At 38.6% G+C, this 21,243-nt stretch overlaps 1 protein-coding gene and 1 long non-coding RNA gene across 9 annotated transcripts in view; one reads left to right on the forward strand and one right to left on the reverse strand.

Annotated features, from left to right (window-relative positions):
• The window catches only part of PTPRM (protein tyrosine phosphatase receptor type M), a 984,934-nt gene that overhangs the window by 41,163 nt on the left and 922,528 nt on the right, over positions 1 to 21,243 (reverse strand). The window lies entirely within an intron of this gene.
• Positions 10,566 to 11,838, forward strand: LOC140501062 (uncharacterized). Its single transcript, XR_011966043.1, has 3 exons — positions 10,566 to 10,973; positions 11,223 to 11,377; positions 11,476 to 11,838. It is a non-coding gene; the product is annotated as an uncharacterized lncRNA (long non-coding RNA).

The raw sequence follows: 21,243 nt of genomic DNA on the forward strand, positions 1-21,243 counted from the left end.
GTCGGTCAATAAACGTTTATTAAGCACCTACTATGTGTCAGAAACTGTGCTAAGCACTGGGGATACAAAAGGGGAAAAGGCAATCCTTGTCCTCAGGAAACTCAGAGACAAAAAGCAAACAAATACTGTATGTACAAACAAGCTATATAGAGGATGAACTGGAAATAATTAAGAGACAGAATACTTTAGAATTAAATAGTTGGGAAAAAGTTTCCTGTAGAAGATTGGTTTTTGTTCAGAATTAAGGGAAGGCAGTGGAGGAGATGAGGAGGGAGCTTCACTTCTCTCTTGTTTTGTGATTTTGCCAGGTCAAACTGTTCTTTGTAAGTCATGTTCTAGCTATGTGGCATCCATGAGAGGAAGTAACTTATGTATATGTTGCTAATCACGAAAAAAAAAAATGTATAGACTGGCCCCAGAAAAAACATGGTGGACCTAGTGAACGGGATCACTTAATTGCTATAATGTACTGACTGTTTAAATAAGTCAATCTATCAATGGGATCAAATATTTACTAAACATCTATGTGCATAGCACTATGTTAGGAATGAGAAATAAGACATGGTCCCTAACTCCAACAGTGCTCTGAAACATCTTAGAAGAGCTAAGACTAACATATGAAACCAATGTTGAATGAGAAGTGTTAGCTGGTCAACTGGATGGTAGTGGTATGAATCAGTGTGGGAAAACTTCATAGAAATATCTTGAGGAGAAAGACTGTTTTGGGTATTTTGTGTGTCTTTGTAACCTCAGTGTTTAATGTAGTGCCTGGAAAATGTTATTTAGCTGTTTCAGTCTTGTTTGACTCTCCATGACCCCATTTGGGGTTTTCTTGGCAAAGATACTGGAGCGGTCTGCCATGTCCTTCTCCAGCTCATTTTACAGATGAGGAAACTGAAGCAAACAGGGTGAAGTGACTTGTCCAGGGTTACACAACTAGTAAGTATCTAAGGGTGGATTTGAACTCAGATTTTCCTGACTCCAGACTCAGCATTCTATCTATCATCTGCTATCGACAATACTCAACATTCCATCCACTGCATCACCTGGCTGCTCAGAGTACATAGAAGGTCCTTAACAAATGCTTGCTTCCTTTGTTCTTCTTACCTTCCTCCCCTTATCACAGAGGTTTGATAAGTGCTTACTGTTAAGAGATGTTCACAGACGAAACTGAACCATGTTTTGAAGAATGGGTTGGATTTGAATGTAGAATGAATATTTATTCTAGGTCAGTGATGGACAAATGTTTTTTAGTGAATGCTCCCTTGCCTGAAGTAAAAATCTTATAAGTACAACCCCAACTATATCAATATTTTCTTTTTTATAAATTATATATGTACACTAGTATATTTATTAAAAATTCAACAAATTATTGCCACAGCTCACGTGAACTAGGGTTTACAGCATCTATGAAGCTGGAAGGAAGATATCTGATTTTAATTGAGGCCCAAAGTGACTTCCCTAAGGTCACATGAGTATTATGCAACAGAAGTGGGATGGGAACATGCTCCACTATAGTGCTATCAATCAGTCATTAAACTACTGTGTGCCAGGCACTGTGCTAAGCACAAAACAAAAGGAGATAGAGAATGAGACAAAAGACAGTCCCTGTCATCATGGACCTTACAATCTAATGGGAGAGAAAACATGCAAACAAATATATACAAACAAGCTATGCACAGGACAAATAGGAAATAGTTAACAGAGGGAAGGCACTAGAATTAAGAGGTTCTGGGAAGGTTCCTCTTGGGCTTTAAGGGCAGTCAGTAGGTGGAGTGGAAAATTGAGAACATTCCAGGCATAGGGGAGAGTCAGGTGTAAGAAGGTATGGAAGGTGTAAAAAAGACTGGAAAGGTAAGAAGGGACTGGGTTATGAAGGGCTTCGAATGCCAGGCAGAGCATTTTGCATTTGATCCTGGAAGCAACAGGGAGCCATTGGAGTTTACTGATTTAGAGGAGTGATTGTTGGACCTGTGCTTTAGGAAAGTCACTTTGGTGGCTGACAGGAAGATGGACTGCAGAGGTGATAGACTTGAGTGGTGGCAGTGTCAGAGGAGAGAAGAGGGCATATGTGGGAGATACTGCAAAGGTTAAATCAAAAAGCCATGGCAACATATTGGACGTGGGGGTGGGGGTGGGGTGAGAGATAGTGAGGAATCCAGGATCACTCCTAGGTTGGGAGCAGGAGGATGGTGCTACCCTCAACAGTAATAACAGTGAGAAACCAAGATTGACTAAGCTATTCTGAACCATACGAATATTCAAATAAACTACAAAAGACCTATGAAGGAAGATGCTATCCTAGAAAGAACTGATACATAGAAGAATGTATTGTATGGTTCAACATATATATCTGTGTCAAATGCTGTCTTTCTCTAGTGTAGGGTTGGAGGGGAAGGAGAGAGAGAGCTTAGAAGTCAAAAGTGTAACAAAAATAAATAGAATTAAAAGAAACAACCCAGCAATAGGGAAGGCAGGAAGGGGGAAGGTTTAGGGGGAAAGATAATGAGTTCTGTTTTGGACATGTTTAGTTTAAGATGTCTACTGGACATCCAGTCTGATGTATATTATAAAACATTTTCAACTATAGAAATTAAAGAAGGATGAAATAAAGATGTGCAAGGTTAGACACTGACGTGAAAGACCCACCTGACCCTAATCAGTACTTCCACTGGTTTGTCAAGGTATCTGAAATTCTCACAATTACAGTCATTACTTTGGGCTAAAGATCCCTCTCCTCCTATTCATTAAATATGGTCCTTCCTCAGGGTTCTGTTTGAGGCCCTCTTCTCCAATCACTATATTGTTCTGTTTGGAGATTTCATTAGCAACCATGAATTCAACAATCACCTCTATCCCAATGACTCACAAACCTATACATGCAGCCCTAATCTCTCTCGACGTCTAGTCCCATATTACCAACTTCCTACTGGACATCTCCACCAAGATATCCACTTGGATACTTCAAATAAACATGTCCAAGATAGAATTAACTTCACCCCAAACCCAACCTCCCTCTACACTTTCCCATTTCTGTTGGTGGCCCCAGTATCTTTCCAGTCAACAGGATCCATCATCTTTGGAATAACCTTTAACTCTCTTCTCTTTCCCTCAACGTTCCTCCAAAATACAATTGGTTGCTCAGTTTTGCTGATTCTACCTCCACGATATCTCTCACTTCATTTCCCTTCTCTGCTCTGATATACCTTTCCTCTTAGTTCAGGTCCCCAACACTTCTCACTGGACCACTGCTGTAGTCTCCTAATTGATTTTTCTGTCTCCATCTTTTCCTCTCAAATCCATTCTCCATAGTTCTGTACAACTGCCTACAAAAGACCTAACCATGTCACATCACTCTCAAAAAATCTTAAATACTTCCCTTTTGCCTTTAGAATATAAAATCCTCAAGTGGAACATTTAAATCCTGTCAAAATTAGGATCCCACTTAACTTTCCTCTCTCCTTTGTATATTTTTGATTCCAGTCAAACTGGACAACTAGCTAATTCTCCTATAAAATATTCTATCTCCTGCCCCCACACCGTTGCACACATGGTCTCCATATCTGGGAAGCATGTTCTCCTCATTTGTACTGAACAGAATATCTCATGTCCTTTAAAGCACAAAATTCCAGGTGTCACTGTGTACATGAGACCTCACTGATAACTTACTATTAATTTTTACATACAGGATCTTAGCACAGTGCCTGGCACATAGTAGGTACTTAACAAGTGTTTACTGATTTACTTTTATTGATTGATCTATTCTAGAACATATGCTCCCTGAGGGCACTATTTTTATCTTTGTGTAAGGGCAATATTCTAAATAAAGACATCTCAATAAAGACAATTAATGGAAAGATATGAAGTTTTAAACATGTAAAAAATATGGTTTACAACCTATGGAGAGTTGGGAAAATAGCCCCACAGAGGGGGCTATGTTTGTATTCCCAGTGTCTTTCCCGTAGGAGATGTGTAAAGCATACCTGTTTAAAAGGGGGAGAAAATTTAAAACTTATGGAAGTGACTGTTGGAAACTGAAAATTAATTATATACAATTATATATTATAACATTATTATATATAGTATACATGCTATATTATATAATATAGATATTATAATTATAAAAATAAAATAAAAAACATAAAAAATTAAAAAGCTTGGCTGTTAAGAAGAAATATGAAAAGATACCTCTTCCCCCATTCTTTTGCAGAGGTCCAACAGTAACAAATATCCCATATATATTTTTGTAAGATTTTTTTCATCATATCATCAATTTTGCTCACTTGTTTTTCTCTGCTTTTTCTTTAAAAAAATTCTTTGATATCAGGGATGTCTCTCTGGGAGAGGATTATAGAGAGGGAGTGGGATACAAATGAAAATTTAGGAAATATGAAAATAAAGAATAGCAATAAAATTCATTTCAAAAAGAAATGCTTGTTAAACTGAATGGTCTATCCAGGGTACTTTAAATATCACCAGAAGAAGACAATATACCTATTTTATCATATTAGTTTATTACTTCTGCAGAAGAGAAGCATTCTAAAGGGGAGAAAAAGCCTGGAAGAGAAGGATTTATCGCAGAGGGCAGACAGTGAGGTATAGCAAGAGAAATATTAAAAACAAGTAGAAGGACAGTGAATAACACAATTTCAGAAAGGAAAGAAATTAAATCACTCAGTCAAGTCCCTTCATCTTACCGATGAAGCCCTTAGGCTCAGAGAGGCAGTAGATATAGAAGGAAGGTCATTGAATTTGGAGTCTTGAAGACCTAAGTTCAAATCCTACCTAATACAATTTATTAGCTATGTCTCTCATGGCAAATCAAGTAATTTTTATAGACCTTCATTTCCTCATCTAAAATGAAAAGGCTGGATTTGATGATGGCTTCTATGGTCCCTTCCAGCTCCTACTCTACAATTCTATGATCCTAAGACATACCCAAGGTGATATTCCTAGTTAGTGATAGATGTAGCACTAGAAGCTAGGTCTCCTAACTCCAAATTCAGTACTTTCTTTTTTCTACTTCTACTGCTTTTTCTTTGCCACTCATAAGAGATGAACTTTTATGGTTTGGTGTTGGTCCTGTTTAAAGAAACAGATTCCAAGATGAGGAAAGGTTTTCCCATCTCAAAAGCTCTCATTTACCCAGTGATTTGGACCAGGAAGAAAAGAAAACAAAAGATGACAGTACCATATGATTTTTTTTTCTCCTTTCTCTCCACTGGAAGGATGAGTGTTAAGAGTTCTTTTGAACATAGCCTCAATGTTTACAGCATCACTATCCTTGCAAGTGGATAGGTAGAAAGTGCAAAAGTTCTGTCTAAGCACCAGAGCTGGTGAGTGATGGATTTAGAATGAACAGCTGAAATGACTGAAGGCTGGTTGTGGCTAGCGGAATCATTACAGTGCTTGGTAATAAACATAATCTTAAAAGGAGAGGATGGAAGCAAGAAGATAATAGTATCAGAATGATAAGTAAGTTTTCAATGGACTTATCCATTAGGAGAGAAAAGCATGCAGCCATTGATCCCAATTCTATCTATAATCATCAACAGACCCTGCTGAGTATGGCTCTGATGGAGACACTGAATAGCAGGGAGCAAAAACTCTACAGAAAGCACTGGTGCTCTGGGGCTCTAGCCAACGGCAGTTTCCAACCAGGCTTCCAAGACAACCTTATTCAATATTATTCTGTATTCAAACTCCATTTTCTTGCAGAATCGTATCAGATCCAAAATACTCCTCAAATAAACCCAAGAACACAGAGAGCTCTGGTCCTATTAGGTTTTGGGATCGCCTTCAGGAAATACCTCTGGGATTTCTTGGAAAGCAGCTGTCTAAATTCACTTATCACCCCTTGCTGAGCCAGGAACTTTCTGTTGCCTTTATGGTTTGGCATATGACTTGCCCTTTCTTTCCTTTAATATCAGACTTCTGAAGGACAGAGTCATTTTTTCTATCCTCCATCCCCTTTCCTACCTTGCGTGATACTTATTTCGTTGAATGGACATATAGCACTAGAAAACATTCATCCCCCAACACTGTCACTCCTCCACACCCCCTGCCCCATGACCCATAAATAATCATGAGCTGTGACTCCTTTAGAATTGACAGGTTCTTGCAAATAGTAGGTGTTTAATAATTGTTAAATGTTAATGATGTTAGAGTCACTTTAAGAGCCACATAAGAAATCAACCTTGCTACTATATAATCATGCTTTGTTTTTGACATAAAAGTATACTAATAAATGTAATCAGAAAGTACAGTTAACTTTGGGCTCCTTCCAAGAAGAGTTTCTAGCCAGGTTTCCAACAAATCCACTTATTCAAAACTATCTGGTTTCAACCTTATTCACCAGAACTGGCTCCAAATAACTTGGCGATTTCCAAAATTTAAATCTATCCGCAATTAAGGATTTTTACTTTTAAAATGCTACATATTCTGAACATAAGCCCCACCCCCCATTTCAAAAATATTTTGAGCAATGATGACATTATTGAAATAAGCATCAATTCTCTCAGAATGATGCTACATTGAATGAGACAATGCTAATACTCATGCGGTTGTTGAAGTTTTGTTCAATAGGCAAACTCCATCTAAAATGGAACGGTAGGGGAAATGACATTGCAGTGGGGCAGTTAATTCCACAGCAACTAGGTTACAAATGGAAGATAGTTCATGGGGAGCCAAAATCAGATCATCAAAGCTTAAAAATTAGTCTTTACTGAGATTTACTGAGCTGAATGAAGTAGGGCTGTTTTGATGACATGCTAATAGACCAGAGAAGTAGTGATGACACCACTTTATAGGGGAAAGTCCTGAGATTATACAGCTGATAACCAGTTAAACAGAAGGTGGGGGAAAGGATGGATTACCAAAAGAATGCAAGTTACTTGAGGGTAGTGACTGTTTAATTTTTGTTTTTGTATCTTTAGCACCTAGTGCAATGCTTGGTACATAGTAGGTCCTTAATAAATGCTTGCTCAATGAATGGAGCAAATAATCTAGTGACATCCTGGAAGGCAACACAGGCTAACTTTCTCTCCAGAAATCCCCTAACCATTAGCTCCATGAAATGAAAGACTTTCAAAAATGATTCAACATTATTATTATTATGGAAAAGAAAACAGACCGTCCACACGAGAGAAGGGAACAATCTGTCTCCCTAAAAGGACAGAGCAATGGAAAAGTGTGGAGCTCTTGTGCAATAATGCAAAAAAAAGAAGCTAACTGGTTAGAGTTGAGATCTAAAGGTTTAAAGGACCAAACATTCCTGCTTCAACAAACTGGTCCAGTTGAACAACCAATGAGATACTGACAGAATTTGCAGAAATTGGGCTAAAAGATTTTTTAACCTTATTTTTTTTTGTTTTCTCTTCTATTTTCTTTTGTTTTCTAACAGCACCATAGATGGAGTAATGCACTCTTGATGTCTCTCTGTGAAGACAAGAGCTTGGCCATATAAGTGAATTCTTTGTATTAAGTACTTCATACCTTTCAGTGATTAAATAGTCTAAGTGAGAAATAAGGACAAATTAACCAATGGAGCCAAGCTCTGGGAATGTTAGTGGGAATTTGTCTACGGTAGGGCTTGACTAAGGTAACCTTATGTGGGGTATGCCTATATTAATTGCTCAGTACATTATTATTCCAAGTCATATAAATTAGGGGCCTTGGGATTTAGAGCTAGAAGAGATCTTAGAGGTATTTTAGTTTGTTGATTATCACTTAGAGAGGTTAAGTGACTTATCCAAGGTCACACAGGTATTATGGAGAAGAGCAGGTGTTGGAACTCGGGTTCTCTTACTTAAAATCCAGTGATTTCTTCACTACTTTTCTTCCAGGTTCATGCTATGGTAAGCTCTACCTCTACATTGGGCTGCCTTCCCTCACTGACCATGACTCTACCCTGAGTCCTTTCTGGTGACTTGGTAAGTCCTTTTCCAGTACCATCATATGATCAGAAGTCCTAATCATGATCCCGTCTCATTTGTCAACTTACTCTTTTATAGATTGTCTTCCCCTATTACAAAGCAAGCTTCTTGAGAGTGGGGACAGCCTTGTTTTCTTGTTTCTGTATCCACTTAACACATTATTTATCTATCTAAACGAGGACAGGGATAGCTACTATCTAAACCAGCGATGGCGAACCTGTGGCCTTGAAGCCACATGTGATCCTCTAGGTCCTCAAGTGGGGTCCTTTTGACTAATCCAAGTCAGATTTTTTTTCAATATGTTGATTGGTTGTGCTTTTATTTCATTTTCCTTTTTCAAAAACATTTTTGTTATAAGGAACAGCTGTAGGTGGTGGTGCAGGAAAGAAAGTGTTATAGGGGAAATCTAGGTTATAAAAATGGCTTTGAAAGTATATTTTTAAAAATAGTATAGAAATTATCCAATGTATAATTTAACATACCATGTATTTTCATATATTATAAAATATATTTTTTAAAATAGCATAGAAATTGTTATATAACATATAATTTAACATTAAATAGATTATATTATAAAATATTTATAAATATATACTTAAAAAATAATTATCTCATAATATTTTTGTGGGCATTGAAGAATCAAACTGGTTGCTCCTACAGTCATTTCAGGCTTTTACTTCAGAGCTAGGGACAGCTGCTCTCATTTGTCCAGCTCTAGATTATCTTTGGGCAGACCTCAAAAATACTTTTAGTCTGATTCTCTGCAGTACTTAGATGTATTTACCTTTGCATATATATTTACCTATGCATCCTGACAGTTGACCTCCTAAGCTATCCTAGGTGGATGAGTATATATTTGCTTTTTCTAGGACCTTTGAGTTCTAGACTCTACCTTGGAAAACAAACCCCATGTTGAATGATCTAGAAATATAAGCTTCAGAAAATAGGAAACTAGTCTGTATGAAACCCAATTCTCTTTCATTCTGTGTATTTCACATTCTCTGCTCAAAATCTACAGTAGGAAGCCCAGGAGACCTAACTTTGGTTACTGATCATCTAGCACTCCTTTCAGGCAGTCTTTGCTGAACCACCTGGTCAGGAAGTAATGATGTTCCAGGGTAAGTAACGATATATGGTGGGGTTGAGTTGGGCTTGGCTATTACCTGGCTTCTGTTACCCTAACAAAACCACATAGGCCTTCTGGATCTCAGCGTCTGCACCCATTAAATGAAGATGGTGACAATAATCTTCTACATAGGGTTGCTGTATGGAGTGACTAAAAAGAGACACTAAAAAAATCTTGGGAAATTATAGTGGTATGAGCACATTTATTGATTTGTCCAGGTCTTCTCTATCTACCAAATAAATTACTCTCCAAAAGGAGATTTTATTAAAAATTCCACCTCATATTTTATATAGTACTATGTAGTTTCCAAAGTATTTTCAATTTTTTTTGTTAAACCTACGTTTTCAAAGCTGAAGAACTTTTTTCTACCAGTATAGATGGACATTTTCTCTGTGATTTATAGTCTTAGAGAATTGTCAGGGGTACTGGAGGATTAAGTAATAGCTAATAATAATACTAACAATAACTTTATATAGTGCTTACTATGTCCCAGGCACTGTGCTCAGTTTCTTTACAATTTTTTTTTTCATTTGATCCTCAAAACAACCCTGAGATGTAGGTGCTATGATTAGTTCCATTTTCAGATGAAGAAATTGAGGCATATTGAGGTTAAGTGACCTGCTCCTGGTCACAAGGCCAGTACATGTCAGAGGTAGAACTTAAAATTTAGTCTTTCTGATTCTGGAGCCAATTCATCTTCACAATGATGCTGGGAAGTGGCCAGGGAAGGGATTGCTATCCCTGAGCCTCAGAGAACCCAAGTGGCCTACCCAAAGTCACCACTTAGTTAAGTAGCAAGGCTGGGACTTCAGCCTACCTTCCTATTACACTAAGCGGCCAGGAAAAAAAAAAAAAGGAATAAACCCTCACTCCCTGCTAATCCACTGCCAAATCTGTACTCTCAGCTACAAAATCAGAAGAAAAAAAATGTCTCTCTGGGAGAGAAATCATCTGTATTATCTTTTATCTCAAAAACAAAGGGTTATCCATATGGGAGGTTTCTGTTTGTGTCAGATTAGAAAGGCAAGAATTTACAGAAGTAAAGATAAAGACCCTGAGGATAAGGAGTCTTCATTTTTTCCTTAGTTCTTCTATTCCTTCCCAGCAGGAAGGCCTGGTCCCAATTGCCTGTCATAACTCTTTTATAGTTTCTTTCTATTAACTCTTGGAAAATCATCCAATGAACCTCCTCTGTAGTCAATATTTTAAATCACTTATTATATTCTCAGCCAGTCCTCCTCATTGAACCTCCCCCAACCCCTATTCTACTACCACTTTCTCAATTTTCAGACATATTTTCCCTGACCAAGATTCCTTTATCCTGGCAATTTCTAAGCTTAAAAACCTGGTGCCCAGAGCTGATTTACTTAGGTGTGCCCTTGACAGATGTCACAGAGGCTGATGTTAAGGTTGGAACTCACTGCATGGAGGTCTGTTGAGCTATTCCGTATTCTAACTGCCAAGAACCTGGTTCAGTTTCTTAAGGGCTAGGTCTTTGTCCCTCTTGGTTTGCTGCACAATAAATCATATGGTAGTCAGTTTTAAAGAAGACACTCTGAGCCAGAACCTTTTTCTAGATGTTTTTGGTTTTCTGTGATTTCAGAGAGCAGAATGCCTTATTTTCAATATTATCTAAAAGAATGTAGAAGCTAGAAGGGGTCAGTGAGGCCATCCTTGCTGTTTTAATTCATATTCAAGAAGATTTGGAATACTGAAGTTCCATACAAGGAAATCCAAAGCACATAACCAAACAGTAAATGTAAGCCAGCTTTACTGAAGATACTCAGAAAAATGAAGGGGCAGTCAGGAAGGATGGACACAGGTCAGACAACAGACACCCTGGATGGAGTTAGCTGCTCCCTTGGCACTCAGAGCGAATGAGGCACCTTCTCCCAAATGACCGAAGCTTGTTGGTTTGTTGTTGTTATTGTTCCTAAATAGAGTTCTTATCTGGGTCTGGCAGGACCATGCCCTGGGCCCAAAGAGCCTAGTGCTGACCCATGCTAGTCAGGGGAGGGAGAACTCTTGGGGAACTGATGGCTAGTTGATATTTAACCTCCCTGTAGGTGAAAAAGAGGGGGCATATGGGATGTTATTTATTGCAGGTTTTACTCAGACATGGTGATTTTTTTGAGCTTTCCTGGGGCTTCTTCATTTATTAGGGTAGGAAGGCTACCAGAATCATTACACCCTCCAATGATGAAAATTACAGCCCCTCCATTTCCGCCTATCCTATGCAACTCTCATCATACCCTCCCATCAATCCTCCATGGGAAGGAAGACAAAGGAATCTCTTGGCATTGCATGGATGTCAATGGTAAACTGCTTTTTTTCCCTTTTCATCATAGATCTCCCTGAAGATATTTTTATGCTATTTTTTTTCCTTCACAATTCATTATTGGCTATGTTTTGCAGGCTTTAGCATGACATTTTGCAGCCATTCCAAAGTGTGGAAGCAGTAGATGAACTATTCTCTATGGGGAACATGAAGTATGGGAAACATCATGTTCGACTAGACCACAGCAGGCAAGCTTCTTTTTCCTGTCCTTTGGGACTTCAATTCTTCAGAGAATGCAGTATGTCATGATTCAAAGCATTCCTTGGAAGAATACTCTTAAGAACCCAAGTCTGTGCTGCAGGGAGGAGCCTGGAGTCATTAAAAGACCTGTTAGAAAGTTAGAAAGTCAGCTGTCCTTCCACCTCAAGTCCAGGCTCTGTCTTGACCAGGCTGTGCCTGCCCTCTGTGAACTACTTCCTGTTTATCCTAAATATATCTTGTTGGCATAAATTTATTTGCATGTTCTCTCTCTGATTAGATTATAAGTTCCTTGAGGGGGGGGATTGTCTGCCTCTTTGCATCCCCAGTGCTCAGCACAGCAGATGGTATAGAATTGGTGCTTAATAACTTATTATGAAAAAAAGGTGAAAACCAATTATCTCTGACTCTAAGGAACTTTAAAATTAGTTGTGGGATAATAATCATAATTATTATTATAACCATAGTAATAATAATTAGCATTTATGTAGGACTTCAAGGTTTAAAAAGCCCTTTACATCTATTATCTCATTTGATCCCTACCACAAGCCTGTGAGATAACATATACTGGGCTTTATTAACCTTAAGGTGCTCTCTACATGCTAGCTAGCATCATCATCATCACCCTACTGCTAGCTTTTAAGCTCTTTGAGAGCAGAGACCATTGTTTCCATCTTCATATGTCTTACCAAGCAGGGTGGTAAGAGGTATTCAGGAAGCTGCACCACATCCACTTCAGGTTTCATAAGATCAATCTATCTATCCCTAAACATTTATTAAGTACCTACCATGTGCCACACACCGTGCTAAGTGCTGGGGATAGAAAGAGGCAAAAGACAGTCTCTGCCCTCAAGCTGCTTCTAATCTAATGGTGGAGAGACAATATGCAAACAAATGTATACCCGTATAAGAGAAAGTGACATCTGAACTGGGCCTTGAAGAAGTCAGTCAGTCAGACAACAATAATTTCTTAAGCTTCTACTATGTGCTAGGGACTGTACTAAGTGCATTTCACAAAAAATGCAAAAGGCAATCCCTGCTCTCAAGTAAATCAGATGTCAATAGGTAGAGAGGGAGAGAAGAGTCTGTTCCAGGTACAAGAGATGGTAAATGCACAAAGGAAGGGGAGGGCAGGAAGCTAGGTGGTACAACATGATAGAGCTCTGAGTCTGGAGTCAGGAAGACCTGGGTTCAATTTCAGCCTCAAACACTTCCTAGCCATGTGGCTCTGGGCAAGTCATTTAACCTCTGCCTCAGTTTCCTCAACTGTAACTGGGGATAATAATAGCACCTACCTTCCAGGGTTGTCAGGATCAAATGAAATACTGTAAGTATTTAAATATAAAGCACTTACAGCAGTGCTTGGCACAGAGTAGGTACTATACAAATGACAGTGATGATTATTAGCATTATTGTGATTATTTTCTTTTGGCTGATGCACAGAATGCACAAGGGGTACTACTACCATGAGAAAAGGCTGGAAATATAAACTGGAGCCAGATTGTAATTGTCCTTGAGTGTCTGGCTATAGGGGCTCTTGTTTTGTTTGGAGGGCAATGTGGAATCACTCAAGGTTTTTTGGGTATCATGAAGTATGGTTTGGTGGGAGGATGAAGGATAGATAGAAGACATGATGCTTGAAGAGAGCTGGATAGAGAGCTGCAAGAGGTCAGCCAGTAAGTGATGAGCATCATATAGGACCAGGTCATGAAAGCCTAACCAGAGGTGGGGAATCTGAGGCCTCAAGGTGCTCTTGAGGACCTAGAGGGTCACATGAGGCCTTGAGGCTGCAAGTTCCCCACCCCTGCCATAGATTTCCATATTTTAGAGTTGGAAGGGACCTTAGGGATTACTGAGTCCAGTCTTCTCACATTATAGAAGAGGAAAGGGAGACCCAGAGAGGAAAGTACCTTATCTAAGCTCACAAAGGTAAATAATTGAATGAGGACTCAAATGCAAATCCTCAAATTCCAAATCTAGCACTTTCTACTAGGTTACTGTTGGTAAGGAAAACAAGGATGAATGTAAGGCATGTGAGATAACTCAACTGTTCCTAGTCTGGGTGACTTTGGTGAACGATAGTATCAAGAGGAATACAGAAGTTAAGAAGGTTAAATGCCTGTTGTGTAGAAGGCATCTCACCTCTTTGGGCCTCAATTTCCTCATCTGTAAAAATGGGGGGGAGGTAGACTTGATATTCAAAGTCAACCCTTCTAGTCCTAACATACCACGATTCTACCGTAGTCTAGGACTCACATATGAAATTGGTAGCAGAGACAGACCTAGAATCCAGATCTCGTGACTGTCAAACTAGGGTTCCTTCAACAACTGCCATTATTATTAAAATACTGCTTTAATTTCTCCTCCTAATGTCTCCAAGATACCAGATTTCTTGCTTCTTTGCTGATCCATAAATCTATTGAGTGATTTTTTTTTCACTAGTTTGTCCCTTTCTTCCTGAGTCTCATCAAGAAACAATGCCAGGGGGTCTTAACCTTTTTAATGTCATGGACTCTGTTGGCAGTCTAGTGAAACCAACTATACTGAAATGCAGTTATCAAAATATAAAAAACAAGTTTCATGGACCCCAGGTCAAGAAACTTTGATCTATGCCCATCTGTCCAGCTGTCTAGCCTCAGCCTTTTGGGTAAAGGACAGAAGAGAAGAGAGGCTAGCAGTTTAAGAAAAGAAGAGAGGACAGTTGGCTTGCAACAAGGAGCACAGCTAATGAGTTTGTCCATGAAGTAATTATTAAAGGAGAGCACATACCTACCATTTAAGAGGTGGAGAAAAATATTTTCAAATGTTCATATGGGCAGAAGAGAAACAGAGGACTACTGTAGCTTTGAGACCATCACATACAGCATCCAATTACAGTGCCAACACACTACAGATGTACATTGCATCAGCAGGTAAAAATGTGATTGGGGGTGTGATAAAAGCTCTCAGTCTATAATGCATTCATCCCAAGGTACACTTGTCCATCTGCCACACATTTGGTACAACCTCCCCTCTCCCCAAAGCCTTATCAACCCCAAAGCAGGTGACCAACTATATATACCCCAAAGACCATCGCACAGGGTACAAATTAAAGAAAGCAAGGAGAGTCAACCAGGCAGCCCCAGCTCAGGCTAGTGAATGCAGTGAATAATGGAGCAGGCACAGAAATGGATGATAGTGAGGGGCTTGCCTGAGCCAGTTTCATTGTTTAAAAAGCAGCCAGAGTGTTTCACTGCAGGCCAGTGACAAGCTTGAAGTGGTGGCCATGAAGGGAGACACAGAGGCACACTCAGCTTCCTGGTTTGGAGGGAGAACTCTAAAGAGCTGATGGGCTCACGGAGCTGAGAGACCTGGCAGCCCAGGAGAGGGGATTCTGAAAGACACTTTCTTATTCAGACCTTCACATTCGCTTTGATCCTGCAATATCCTGCTCCTGTGACAAAATCGGAGATGGCTGACAGGGATGACTTATAGCCAGTGCAGAATTGTTTCAGAAATCCTCATTTACAATTCATATAGATTAGAGGCAAAATGCCATTTTAAAAAAGGGCCTTGTGGTTTAAATTAAACTATGTTGAAATAAATGCTAAAGAAGGAATCAGGTTATTTAACTGGGGGGCACGGAGAGAGAGGGGAGGGGAAGGAAGGGACAGGGGAAGGAGAAGGAGGTGAGAGAAGGAGAGGAAGGAAGAGGGAAGGAAAGAAAGAGAAGAGAATGAGAAAGAGAGAGAGAAAAAGAGAGTGGAGAGGGGGAGGGGAGGCAGATGGAGGGAGAGGAAAAGAGAGAGAGAGAGGAAGAAGGAGAGGGAGAGGAAGAGAGAGGAAGGGAGAGGGAGAAAAGAGAGAGAGAGAGAGAACAGAGGGAGAGTGTGCATATCAGAGGGTCTACATCTCCAGAATTAAAGAAAACAGGGACCCTGTGCTTTCACACACATGCACACACGTGTGTGTAATGTATATATAAATATATGTATGTATATAAATGTGTGTATGTGTATATATACATATATGTGTATGTATATAAATATGTGTGTATACATGTATGTGTGTATACAAATATGTATGTGTGTGTACATGTATGTGTGTATATAAATAGCATGTGTATATATAAATATGCATGCACGTATGTGTGTGTATATACATGCATGTGTATAAATGTGTCTATGTGTATATATGTATTATGCATATATATCATATTGTTCTTGTCATAGTTTTTATACTCAAGTCCTCTGTGTGCTTTATCTTCAATCAGTATGAGCCTTGCGATGATAAAGGAGGTGCAAAATCCAAAAGTATAGAGACTGGGGTTAGGAGTATACCCTAGCTTTCACTTTTGTTGTATGCACTACAAAGGAAGCTCTTCTCAATATCCTCTCAATAACTCTATGTTAATGTCAGGCAAGCCAGGGAAAGAGCAATAAGAGGGAAGTAGGGAAGCATTTAACGTATCAAGGATTTTTAAAATGATGGCAGCCATTTGGAGAAAATCTGTCAACCCAGGGAAGTAGCAGGTGGACCTAAGAAAAGATGTGATGATTCCATAAACCCCACTGAAAATCCATCCTTATCGTGACTTTAGAGTCAAATTTCAAAGAGAAAGTAGAGACAAATCTCATATGTCCATCACAAGAACTAGAAAGGTATAAATAGATAACTAGGCTTTAAAATCAGGAAAGTCTGAGTTCTGATCTCTCCCCTGAAGTTTACTAGTTCTGTGACTTAGCACAAGTCACTTAGCCTCCAAGTGCCTCAGTCAAGTCCTCAAAACTTGTCTCCTAGGTTATATAGTTGGTTTAAATCTACCTGAGGGAAATCACAGATCCTTGGTGAATTCTTGTGACAGTAACAGGTATACTTATATAGCTTTTAAGAGTTAATGAACTACACATATATTGCTTATATTGAATTACTTGCCAGTGGAGATGGGTGGGGAGGGAAGAAGGGAGAGAACTCAAAGTTTTAAAAACAAATGTTAAAAATTTGTTTTTACATGCCACTGAGAAATGATATACAGGCAAGGGGGTACAGAAATCTATCTTGCTTTTCAAGAAAGTAAAGGGGAAGGGGATAAGAGGAGGGATGATAAAAGAGAGGGCAAACTGGGGGAAGGGGTAATCAGAACGTATGCCATCTGGGGTGAGGGGGAGGGGAAAGATGGGTAGAAAATTTGAAATTCAAAATCTTGTGGAAATGAATGTTGAAAACTAAAAATAAAGAAATCTAAATCTTAACAAAGAAAGAGTTAATGAAACCTTTTATCTACCATGTTGCATTGTTGAAAGAACAATGGATTTGGAGTCAAATGACTGAATTGGAAATTAGGCTATACTACTTAATAACTGTGTGACCTTGGGAAGGGAAATGGCAGGGTCAATAAGTATTTATAGAATGTTGACTCTATGTGCCAGACAACATGCTAGGTGCTTTACAAATAATATTTAGTATTAATTAGCTTGATTTTACATCTATTCTAAGGTCCCTTCAGGTTCTAATGCCTATGATTTGATGCTCACAATAACCTAGTCAACATGTTGCACAAGTCTCATTGAGTCTATTTTAAAAGATGTTAGCTGATTGATCACTTCATTGATTACCTTAGTCTTATTTTCCTCATCTGTATGAGGCGAGGTTGGACTCAATGACCTGAAAGTTCTCTTCAAGTTCTAAATCTTCAACAATATTAGTTATATTTTTCAATGTAGATGCAATGGATCTCTTAAAAAAGCAAAAGAACAAAGAAAAATGGGAGACCCTTCATAAGAATTTGACAGTTGAAAGAGACCTTAGATATTTCATAGATGAGGAAATGGTCCCTCACTGAGGTGAAAGGACAGTGCAAGAGCAGAGCTTGTATAATTGTGTTCATATAGTTCCTGGATTTGTCTTGGCAGGTAGACTCCCAAATATAGTGTCTACTATAACTTTAAGTGGGATTTCTCTTTCTGGCTCTTGCTGTTGGGCTTTGTTAGTAACATATAGAAATGTAGATGATTTATGTGGGTTTATTTTGTATCCTGCCAACTTTGCCAAAGTCATTTATTATTTCCAAGTAGTTTTTTACTTGATTCTCTAGGATTCTCTTAGTATATCATCATATCATCTGCAAAGAGTGATAACTTAGTTTCTTCTTTGCTGATTCTAATTCCTTCAATTTCTTTTTCTTCTCCTATTGCTAAAGCTAAAATTTCTAGCACAATTTCTAAAATTTCTAGTTAAATAACAGTGGTGCTAATGGACATCCTTGTTTCACCCCCAATCTTACTGGAAATGCATGTAGCTTATCCCCATTACATATAATGCTTAATGATAGTTTTAGGTAGATACTACTTATTATTTCAAGGAAGGCTCCATTTATTCCTATGCTCTCCAATGTTTTCAATAGGAATGGGTATTGTATTTTGTTAAAAGCTTTTTCTGCATCTATTAAGATAATCATAAGGTTTCCATTAGTTTTGTTGCTGATATGATCAATAATGATGATTTTTTCCTAATACTGAACCAGTCCTGCATTCCGAGTATAAATCCTACCTGATCACAGAGTATTATATTCATGATAAATTGCTGTAATGCTTTTGCTAATACCTTATTTAAAATTTTTGCATCTATATTCATTATGGAAATTGGTCAATAATTTTCTTTCTTTGTTTTGGCTCTTCCCAGTTTAGGTATCAGAATGATATTTGCATCATAAAAAGAATTTGGTAGAACTTCTTCTTTGCCAATTTTCCCAAATAATTTATATAGTATTGAAAGTAATTGTTCTTGAAATGTTTGATAGAATTTGCTTGTAAATCCATCTGGCCAGAGCAGAGCTAGTATAGATGATTCTAAGGAAGAATCCTGCCTTCTGGTTTTGTAGATGAGAAAAACTGACAACTTTGGTTGTGCTCTCAAATTTTTATAACTATGGATCCTTGGGCATAGGAAAATTTTAGCAGTATAGCCTACAGCACAATTATACCCTCAAGTGTGGGAAGAACCTGGCACTAACACCAAGTGTGGTCATGTTTATGGAAAAAATCAGTCTCTTCCTTATATCCCTTATGAGTCAGCCAGGGAAATGCCTTTGGTGGAATGTCTGGCTACCTTGGTAAAAATTGTAGAATATATCTTTGTTGCTATAGAAAAACTCTTTAGAATACTGAGTCTTTCACATCCTTCTCTAGTTATGTCAAGAAGCATTTATTAAGCACCTACTGTTTTCCTGTACTAAGTACTGTACTGTATTAAGCATCGGGAATACAAATACAAGCAAAAGGAAATCTAATCTGTATCAGGATGCTTTCATTCTAATGGAGAGAGTGAAAAAAACTCTACATGCAATAAGCTGACATGTGGATGGTGAGAGAAGGTACTTGCAGGGGCATGCTAGACAAAGTTCGAAGTCAGGAGTGGAGCCCTGGAATGAAGAGAAATCTGGCCTGGGTACTTTCCTTAAAATGGAAGTTCTGGGAAGAACCAGTCAACCAGAGGAAGGAGACAAAGAGGTAGAATGTACTCCTAGTGTGAGAAGGTCGGGGCAGAATGAATTTCCAGAGTGAGGAGGCTGCTTGACTTGGTGGAGGAAGTCTGGAGAGTTTGGAATGGACCCCAGAGAGGAACAAAAACACCACTGTGCCTAGCAGGTTATGGTCTTCTGGATATTGAACTGAGAACTGGGTATCCTACACACTTGGGACCTAAGAGGTGAAAACTGGGCAGGAATTGTCACAAAATTATTATTGCAGTGGTTACATCCCATTCTCCTATAGGTCTATGTTAATGCCATGATTCTGGTCTCTATGTTGTTATTGCTAGAAACAATTGGTAATGCTTGTCTTATGAGAACTTCGTGTATTCTTGGATGTTAATGACTTCCAAGGGATATTGAACCAACGTAATTTATATTTTCACAATTTAGCCATTCATCTCAAACAACTCAGTCCAAAATGATGAATCCTATCAAGTTGTGCGGAATGTGTTAGTATGAAAATGAATTGTCCCTAAATGATGTGAGTCATTAATAGGAGGTTGTATGTGGTAATTAACCCAGGTCACAGAACACCAATATCAAAAATCTGGTTTGTGAAAATATAATGAAATACAGAAATTATTGTTCAAGGGAGAAAATTTTCTGCTAATTGCTGCGAAAATAATTTAACTCCCTCTTTCAAATATAACACTGATGCCTTAACTGCAGCACCTGAGAATTTGCAATGAGATGTTAATTTGTCAGCTGTTAATCATACTGCACGATCTATTAGGATATTTCCCCAAGACATTTTTGGTAGGTAGTAAGCATTATAATAATGTGTAATTTATCACAATTTCCAGTTTATAAACATGAAAATGGATAGTATTATCCATCACTTTGCTACTTCTCTCAACACTGGTACGTTATTTGGGAAAAGCAAATGTCTGTTGACCATGGTATATTTCAGAAGCATTCTGAGCCTTAATCCTCCTTTCTAGGCTGTGGTTTGAAGAGCTGATTCTAGAAATATATGTCTGCTGCTTATCAATTAAGTTTTTCTTTTTCCTTTTGTTACCCTCTTCATGGCAACATCCTGAAAATAATTATAGGCTGAGTCTAAGCCCATTGGAACTAGGATCACATTCTTAAAAGTATATTTTTGAATTCCCCTATTTTGAGGGAGACAAAGTATCTCTCCCTTCTGTCCCTGGCCCCTACTTTTACTAGCTTCAAAACATTTCATCACCTGTTATACGAACTGTTCAGAACAATTCAACAATAATTTTCCTAAATGACTGTGAGACCTCATTTGGATTTTTAATAAACAGTCACATTCTAATGAGGTCTTCATAAAACTGACTAAATATGTTTAGAAATCATTAGCTTAAATTACCAGTGCAAATGCCTCCTTTGGGAGTCCTGCAGATTTGGTTATAAGACTTCTGGCAGATGGATTAGTATAACAACACAACAGAGTTTCTGACTCTCCTCCCAAACAGCGCAAATGTGAGTGGCTGGGTAACAGGCTACTGGATAAAAGCTAAATGTCCCTCCGGTGGGTTCATTAAAGAGGGAAAACAATCACAACACATTCCAGTGCCATTTAAATGCCAGGTGTGCTGTAGTCTGCAGGTGCCAGCGAAACTGACAAGGGTCCCTTACTGGAACATGGGCTTAAAGGGGATGCGTGGTTTTGACAAGAAAGCTTCAGATAATGACAGATACTGGCAGATGTACTGGGGGACCCTGCTGGAGGGGAATGCTAGGACTGTGTCATTCTGCACCAGGTGCCAGCATCAGGGAACGTCTCACAGTGGCTCCTCCACCTGCAATTAAAGCCTCCTAATGTCTAGTGCTTCAGGGCAACGGAGAGGGAAAGAGGAAAAAAGAACAAGTTCCTAGAACAGATTTAATGAATATCCAGAAAGCCTGTATAAACAAAAACACACCACCTCCCTCATACCTAATTCATGAAGGACACACATTGAGCAGCAGACAAGAAGGTAGCTCTTGCCCTTTAAAACTAAGCCAGTGCTAGTGGTTTGTTTTTTTAAATTTTGGGGGTGGTGGAGGTTGTTTTTAAACACACTAAACATGCAGGTCATCTCTAAACAAATTGGCAAACCTAATGACTGGAACAGGGAGGTAAAAAATTCTTGTTTTTGCCCTCAGGTAACATGACCTCTTGTCAAAA

This window comes from Notamacropus eugenii, chromosome 4 (assembly GCF_028372415.1).
Source record: "Notamacropus eugenii isolate mMacEug1 chromosome 4, mMacEug1.pri_v2, whole genome shotgun sequence".
NCBI classification, from domain to species: domain Eukaryota; kingdom Metazoa; phylum Chordata; class Mammalia; order Diprotodontia; family Macropodidae; genus Notamacropus; species Notamacropus eugenii.